Source organism: Sciurus carolinensis, chromosome 18 (assembly GCF_902686445.1).
Source record: "Sciurus carolinensis chromosome 18, mSciCar1.2, whole genome shotgun sequence".
NCBI classification, from domain to species: Eukaryota; Metazoa; Chordata; class Mammalia; order Rodentia; family Sciuridae; genus Sciurus; species Sciurus carolinensis.
This window is the reverse complement of record NC_062230.1, coordinates 7,862,283-7,870,830: the sequence shown is the minus strand read 5'-3', so window position 1 is coordinate 7,870,830 and position 8,548 is coordinate 7,862,283.

The window sequence follows — 8,548 nt, the reverse complement described above, 5'->3', positions numbered from 1 at the left end:
AAACTTCTATTCAGATTCTTTGCCCATTTTTAATGGACTGATTTGTCATCTTGTTATTAGCTTGCTCTTCTTTTATCAGTGTCTTAAAAAAGAATGGTTGATTACTGATTTGAGACCCTTAGTGTATTTTTAATGTAGGTATTTACAACTATAAATATTCCTCTACATACTGCTTTACCTGCATCCCATAAGTTTTGGTAGATTGTTCATCTTCATTCATCTCCAAGTATTTTCCAAAGCGATTCCTTCTTTGACTTATAGTTTCTCTAGGAGTGTGTTACTTAATTTTTACATGTTTTCAAATCCACCAAATTCCTACTATTGATTTCTAATTTTATTTTATTGCGATTAGAAAACATACCTCGTGTGATTTCAATCTTTTTAAAAGTATTGAGACTGGTTTTATGATCTAACATATAGTCTATTCTAAAGAATATCCAGGTACACTTCAGAAGAATCGATATTCTAAGTTGGTAGGTGGAACAGTCTATGGATACCTGCTGGGTTTAGTCATTTTATACTGTTGTTCCAGTCTTTGATTTCCCTTTTGTTCTTAGTCTGTGGTTTCTTCATTATGGAAAGCAGAGTATTAAAATCTCCTGCTATTATTATTGAATTGTCTATTTCTCCCTTGAGCCTGTCATTTTCTACTTCATGAATTTAGGGCTCTATTGTTGGTTTGCATATATGAATATAATTGTTCTGTCTTCTTTTTTTTAAATATATTTTTCGTTGTCAACAGATTTTTTAAATTTTTTATTTATACGTGGTGCTGAGTATCAAACCCAGAGCCTCCTGCCTACCAGGCAAGTGCTCCACCAGTAAGCCACAACTCCAGTCCCATAATTGTTTATTATTATGAAAGGTTCCATTTATATCTAGTAACATTTGGGGGGTACTGGGGATTGAATTCAGAGGCACTTGACCACTGAACCACATTCCCAGTTCTATTTTGTATTTTATTTAGAGACAGGGTCTCACTGAGTTGCTTAGGACCTCACTAAGTTGCTGAGGCTGGCTTTGAACTCGAGATCCTCTTGCCTCAGCCTCCCAAGTCACTAGGATTATAGGCATGAGCCACGATTCTGGCCATTTTTTGTTTTAAAGTCTATTTTATCTGATATTAATATGACCTCTCCCTCTTTCGTATTTCTATTTGCATGGTAACTTTTTCTATTTATTTATTTTTTTACTTAGACTGGGAATTGAACCCAGAGGCACTCTACCACTGAGCTATATTCCCAAGCTCTTTTTATTTTTATTCTGGGACAGAATTTACTAAGTTGCCCCAGCTGGTCTTGAACTTGCAATTCTCTTGCATCAGACACCTGAGTAGCTGGGATTACAGGCATGCACTACCTTGCCTGGCCCGTCCTTTCACATTCCTAGCCTTGGGCTTTGATATATGAACTGATCACAGAATGTGCAGACCTGGGTTGCATCCTCTGATATTCTGATTTTATGGTTCTGGGTCAGAACCAAGGGATTAGGATTTTTCAGATCTTCCCAGTTTATCCAAAGGTATATCAAAGTTGACATCTACTGTTTGAGAGATATTCTAGAGAAACAGGAGTATAAAGATTGAGTTAGATGAACATTTTTCAAAAGATGTGGTGATTTACATCACGAAATAATGACCAGGTAGAATAAGATAGCAATATCAATTCATTCTATCAGACCTGCCATAGAAAACACATTTTACTATTAGCCAATGCTTGGAAACCACTGAAAATTCGGTTCCTAAAGTGAATGCTAATTACATTCTACTTCTTAAATTGAGTGGAGGTTTACCAGCGCCCATTTATTTTTATGCATCCTAATTAATATGCATAATATAGATTCTTATATTTTTTCAAATATTTTATGAAATCTTTCTGCTAAATATTTTATAATAAAATGATACTGTTAGTTGCCAACATACAGCACTTACTAAGTTCACCACTATGCTAGGCTTCTATGGTTAAAATTAATATCTCGATCATCAAAGACTAAAATCTTGGCAGTTGGAATAACAGTATCTTGAGGGGACAGGGTTCACCAGTCCCTTGGGGTTCTTCCAAATAATTTCTACTGCATTCATGACTGCCGACCAAATGTGATGAGTCACCTCATAATGAGGAACATCTGGTCACAGGAGTTTGCAAATACCAAGAAACTAAGGCTGGTGTGCAAAATCCAAGCAGGAAAAAGTGATATTATAGGCAAACAATTTTTAGGGAGTTTTTGAAGAAGTAACTATGTGGACTTGAATCCTGTGGCTTTGTGATCAAGGATGACAAACTAAATCTCACTTCTCCCCCTTTCTTTCTGTGTCTGTCTCTCTCCATTTCATCCCCTTTTTTCCCCTTCTCTTTCTCCAGATGTTAATTAATTATACTTCTTTGTCCAGCTGACACTAAAGAATTTGATGGCTCTTAGCACATCATAAGTGAAAAAAAAAACAACAAGACTGAAAGAAAGAGGAACAACTTATGTCATCAATATCGCTAGCTGCTGCTTCCCCGCCACTTGAATCTCTAATATTATGTTCTTGTTTAGGAAACAGAAAAATTTACCAACGCTGAAAGACAATTTTTTTTGGAGGGGGTTACTGGGGGATTAAACCCTGCAGCACTTAACACTGAGCCACATCCCCAGTCCTTTTTTAAAAAAATATATTTTATTTAGAGACAGGGACTCTCTAAGTTGCTTTAGGGCCTCACTAAATTGCTGAGGCTGGCTTTGAACTTGCGATCCTACTGCCTCACCTCCTGAGCTGCTGGGATTACAGGCTTGCAACCTGCTGAAACACTAATTCTTTGAGCCCCTTGTCTGGGACAAAGGGGGAAGTTTGCCCAGCCAATATTGATTAATCAAAATGAAATTTGTGATAACAATGGAAAAGTGGGAACTAGATGGTGAGACGAGAGAGGAGGCAGGTGTTATAAAAACAACGTGGGTAGACCATGCAAGTTCCGCTGCTTTGCCAGACTGACATTCTGTCGTGAGCCACACTGATGGTTGTAATATTGAAAAGCATTTCTACCAGTAAATAAATTGCTGCCAAGTGTTTCCTAAGTGGCCCCATCTCTTACCTACCTGCCTCCAGGCTACCAGACCTACCTCTTATTCAGCAACTAAAGAGTTAACACCCAGAACAGCTGTTGACCTCCAGGAACTTGACTTTGTGCTAAAATCAGTGTCTGTTCTAATTGGCTGGTGGCCATTGGGCAACCAGCTGCTAATATTTTGAATATCACCCCTAGCTGTAGCCACAAAAAAGAAAAAGCCAAGTAGGTGTGGTAAATTGGTTGCAAGAAATGGCCTAACACTGAGTTGAGGTTTTGGCTTCTGCTTCAAGCATTGGCAGGAACTAAACAGATGGGCGGGCCTGGGTTCTGCTTGATTTGTGTAGCAAAATAATTCCTTAGTTCAATGAACAAAGATCTAACTCAAGCCAGCATACTACCTACCGTCGCAGTCTTTCTGGCCATAACCATTCCTGAGTCAATTTCTAGACCCAGAGCCCCTTAAAGAGGAAGATAGGAACCGTGGAGAAAGTTCACTTCAACATTATTCAGTTCAACCAAAGATTGACAAAACTTGAAAAAAAAAATAAGAGAGGATTATCTCAAGTTTAGTGGGAATCTGATATGCTGTCTTTGATTTATGAAAATATCTTCCTCTGTTTCTCTTTACCTACTCCCTTAAAAGCTACGTCAAAGTTTTGGTAAAAATTTCATCTCTCTACATAGTTTTGCTTCTTCCAAGTTACTTCTGTGTATTTGTTTTGATTATGCATTTCAAAGAAAAGGTTTTCCTAAGAAAGACTGATGATGCTCAGGTGGGCACTTAATTGAATGCAAAAAAGTTGATTGACAGCTCCGTGTGCCTGGATGGAGTTTTTCTTTTTCTTTTCTGCAGTACTGGGGATTGAGTTCAGGGGTTCCCCTACCACTAAGTCACATCCCAGATCTTTTCTTGTTTTTTTTTTTTTTTTTTTTTTTAATTTTTGAAACAGGATCTCCCTAAATTGCCCAGGCTGGCCTTGAACTTGCCATCTTCCTGCATCAGTCTCCTGAGCAGCTAGGATTACAGGTAAGACCCACTGTACCTGGCTGGAGTTTTTCTTTTTTGGGGTTCTCTGTAGGAATTCAGCTTAGTCCTTTCCATGGAGAAACTCCAAAGTCAGTGTCTTTAAGTCTGTTCTCTTGGCCAGTAGTATTTCCCAGGGAAAACACTTGTAAAATCTTGCCTGGAGGATATAGGTCCATGTAGCTACCAGCATCTGGCAGCTGGGGGTGGAGGTAGTCTTGGAGTCTCAATATTTGGTGCACTAGCTTTCTTTAAATTCCCATATTTTAGTAAGGTGTTCACGTCCTCCACTGGGCTTGTGTCCCACAGTCCAGAAACCCTCTGTTTTGCCTTCTCCTGGAATAAACCTCTAATCCTGTTCAGAGAAGAGACAGGCAGTCAACCACCAGTAGGTATTGAATAAGGAGGGAACCTAGTGACCTGGTGTCTTTTTTAAAACTGAGGTGATATTCACCTAACACACAACTAACCATTTTAAACTGTACAATTCAGAGGCATTTACTTTATTCACCACCTCTGTCTAGTTCTAAAACAATTTCATCACCCTCAAAGGACTCTTCACACACATTAAGCAATCACTACTCATTCTCTTCTCCCCCAGTCCCAAAAGCCACCAGTATGTTTTTATTTGAAGATAAAGTGCTCTCCACCTGGAAAATGAAGAAAATCAACTGAAAAAATAGTATTATAAACAATAAATAAGCTCAGCAGGAGGCTGGATACTCTCTTAAGAGCTTCTTGGGAACTCATCAGAAATCCAGAAGCAGGTCAACTCTATCAAGTCCCATCTGTCACAGAGCACACTGTACATAACTCCCATATGCTAATGACTCCTAAATCTACATTCTCAGCTCTGGCCTCACCTGGAAATCAGAACTCTCCATCCACCTGCTTACTTTATCAACCCTTTGAAGGCCGCAGAAGGATCTCAAAACACTATGTCCAAGCAATACTGCTTTCTAGCTATTAGTATCCCTTAACCTACTCTTCCTTCAGTCTCCCTCTTTAAAATAAGTGGCACCATGAGCCTCTCAGTTGCTTAAAACAAGAATCTAGATACCCTCTCCAATAGGGTAGCCTACTAACCACATATATGATTTATATACTATGGAAGGAACATATATTAGGGTTTCCTTTTCCTGTAAGACACACCTTGGACTATTTCACCATCTCTGGAATGGTGACTTTGCAATAACACAGGATGGTCCAGACAAAATTTTCACTTCTCAGTGAAAGAAATAAGACGGTTGGCCAACCATGGACCATTATCACATTTCCTATCTACCAGAAGCAGCTGGCCTTATAGAACAATAAAAATGGTCTCCTGAAAACTGATCTAGCAGTATCCAAAAGACCCCACCTGCCAGGCTGAGACACTGTCTTGCAGATAGAGATACATGATCCCAACTGCACCTGAAATGCAGTCAATTCTCCCTCCGCCAGGACAGAGGACCAGAAACCAAGGGTTGGGGAGGAGACTGGCAGTTGTCATGATTAATATTCTCTTTTAAAATATTTACTTTCCATCTCCAAAGTCACTCAGGCTCTGTGGGCTTAATTGCTCAAGAGCAAGGTATTCCTACCAGGGCACCCAGCAAGGGTTTCACCTGGTTATTTGGGACGCCTCCTGCCATTAAGCAATGGCAGTGTCCCCAAAACAGGCTGTGCTCCCCTTGATTAGGAAGGGGACATAGGGTTGTGAGTCCCTGATATGACCTGGGTGGAGTAGAGGTGGGAGGATAATGAGTTCCTTGGTTGCCTTTGCAGACCACACCCAGTGGCAAAAATTAACAGAAAACTACCAGAGTATAATGAATGTTCCAGGTTTTTGTTTTTGTTTTTTTTCACTCACTATTGGTGGTAACTAAATTTACCAATTTGTTTAAGGTTTCAAGATGGGAAGAAATAACCTTTGGCTCACAAGAAACTATAGGAGGCATGGGTAACACTTGGAAAGTGTCAACCCTGAAAAAATTCAGGAGGAATGTTTAAAGAAGACTGAGAAGTTCCATTTGCATATGTGAATGTGACTTAGTGTGGCCTCCTTTTAGGGATGTTGAAGAGCATTTGTGGCTAAGATAACTGGGGGAACCTAGGATTTGCTTCTGAGCCCTCTCCTATTCTCTGTCTACATGCTTTAGCTAAGCAACTTCCTTCAGTCCCACCGCTGTACATAACTCCCATATACTGATGACTCCTAAATCTACATTCTCAGCTCTGGCCTCACCTAGAAATCAGAACTCTCCATCCACCTGCTTACTTTATCAACCCTTTGAAGGCCTCAGAAGGATCTCGAAACAATATGTCCAAGTAATACTGCTTTCTAGCTATTAGTATCCCTTAACCTACTCTTCTTTCAGTCTCCCTCTTTAAAATAAGTGGCACCATGAGCCTCTCAGTTGTTTAAAACAAGAATCTAGATACCCTCTCCAATAGGGTAGCCTACAAACCACATGTGGCTATCTATATTTGTTTTAATTAAATAGGAAGTAGACCATGCAGGAGGCCCAGATTCAATTTTAAGCATTGTAAGAAATAAAATAAAATAAAAATTTCCGTCTCTTAGTTTTACTAGTCTCAAGTCTTTAACAGCCACATGTTGCTAGTAGCTACTATACTAGACGGTCGGACACAAAATATTTCATTACAACAGAAAGTTTTATGGGACAGCACTTCTTTAAAGAGGTTGTCATTGGCTCTTCTTTCTTCACCTCCCACATATGATTCGTTAAGAAGTGTTAATGATTTTATCTCCAAAGCATTATCTGAACCGATCTAATTCTCTCCCACTGTTAAAACCACTTCTTAATTGCCCCACTTCCAATATTACCTACCCATAACCATTTCTCCTACAGTGGATAGAATTATTTTTATAAAACTGAAAATCATCAAGTCTTATCCTTGCTCTGATCCTCCAATGGCTTTTGTGGCAGAGATCCTAATGTCCCTTCTCTCTTACTCAGTATTAGAAACTCTGGAACTTATATGAGCACATGGAAGTCCAAAATAAAGAATACATTTTACAGAGTACTTGAACTTAAATGTGGTCACATGACTAAGTTATAGCCCGAGAGAAGAGAATCAACAAGGTTGTGTACAATTTCTTCCCAGGTCCTTAAAAACAGTAGCAGATCCTGCTACACAACAGGCATGATGGCTGAAGCTACACTACATCATTGGTGAACATGGGATGGAGGTGATGCGCTATGGAGAAACAAAATGGAAAAAGCCTGGTCCTAAACATAGTTTGAGGTTTTCCATCATTGTGGAAACTATATTCTAACTAGATAGCTTCCCATCATACATAGAAAATCCAAACTCCCAAACAAAGTCTAGAAAGTTCTACATGCCCTGGTCCCACTCCAGGATTATCCCCTCTTCTCTCCCCTCACTCAACATGCTCCAGTCACACTGCCTTTCTTTTTTGCTGCTTCAACACAGGAAGCTCCATCTTGCTTTAGGGTTGAAGTTGCTTTTCTATCTGCCTGGGATGCTCTTCCTCCTCAGAAGTCCTCATGACTGACTCCATTTTGTTATTTAGGTCTCAGTTTAAAAATCACTGTTTCAGAGATCATTTCCCTCACCAACCTGCTCCCAAGTACCCAAGGAATCACTCTTTCTCAAGAATTTTAGTTATCTGCATAGAATTTATCACTAACTGATGTTTCTTCAATTTGTTTTGTGTCCGCTTCTTCCCACCAGAATGTAAATTCCACAAGGACAGAGATTTTGTTTGACTGCTTCACTGCTGTATTTCCGGCGTCTAGAATGTGCTGGTAAAATGAAAAATCTAATAATCTAATACTATTCCATCAAGCATGATGGTTAAAAGCAGGGTTTATAAAGGCAAAAGACTCAGATCCAAATTCCATCCAGGCCACGTACCAGTTGTATAATCCACTGCAAATTATTTAATCTGTAAAATTAGGATCCTACCTATGACTTTGGGCAGGAATAGCATTTATAAAGCACTCTCTCTCCTTCTCCCTCCTTCTTTCCTCTCTTCCCTTCATAAGGCCACTTTTCTGCTTTGCGAGTCACTCTGCGAAGCCTAGAGCAAGACTTTGAAATTTGGCGGCAATTCTCACCAGTACGGAGGACTCGAGTTGCGCATGCGCAAAACACTTCCTCTACCTCGCGCGCTAACTTTGAGGCCTCGACAGCCAATCAGAGTTAGCGTAGGAACCCAAGCGCGGAGAAGTAGCGCAGCGAAACCGGGAGGCGGGCCCTGGTAGAAGCAGTGGCGAGAGGGGGCGGGAACCGGGAGAGGGCACGCATAGTTCTTGCAGCCGGGGTCTCTGCGGACCAATGGGAGAAGCTTGAGGCCTGAAGGCAGTGGGGCGTGGCGGTAGCGGCTCTGGCAACCCGAGGCCGTCCCAGCTCAGACCAATCAGAGTGAGGAGGTGGGAGAAGACTAGCCAATCCGCGTGCAGGACAGGCGAGGCAGGGGGCGGTGGAGTCTCGCGCGGACGCC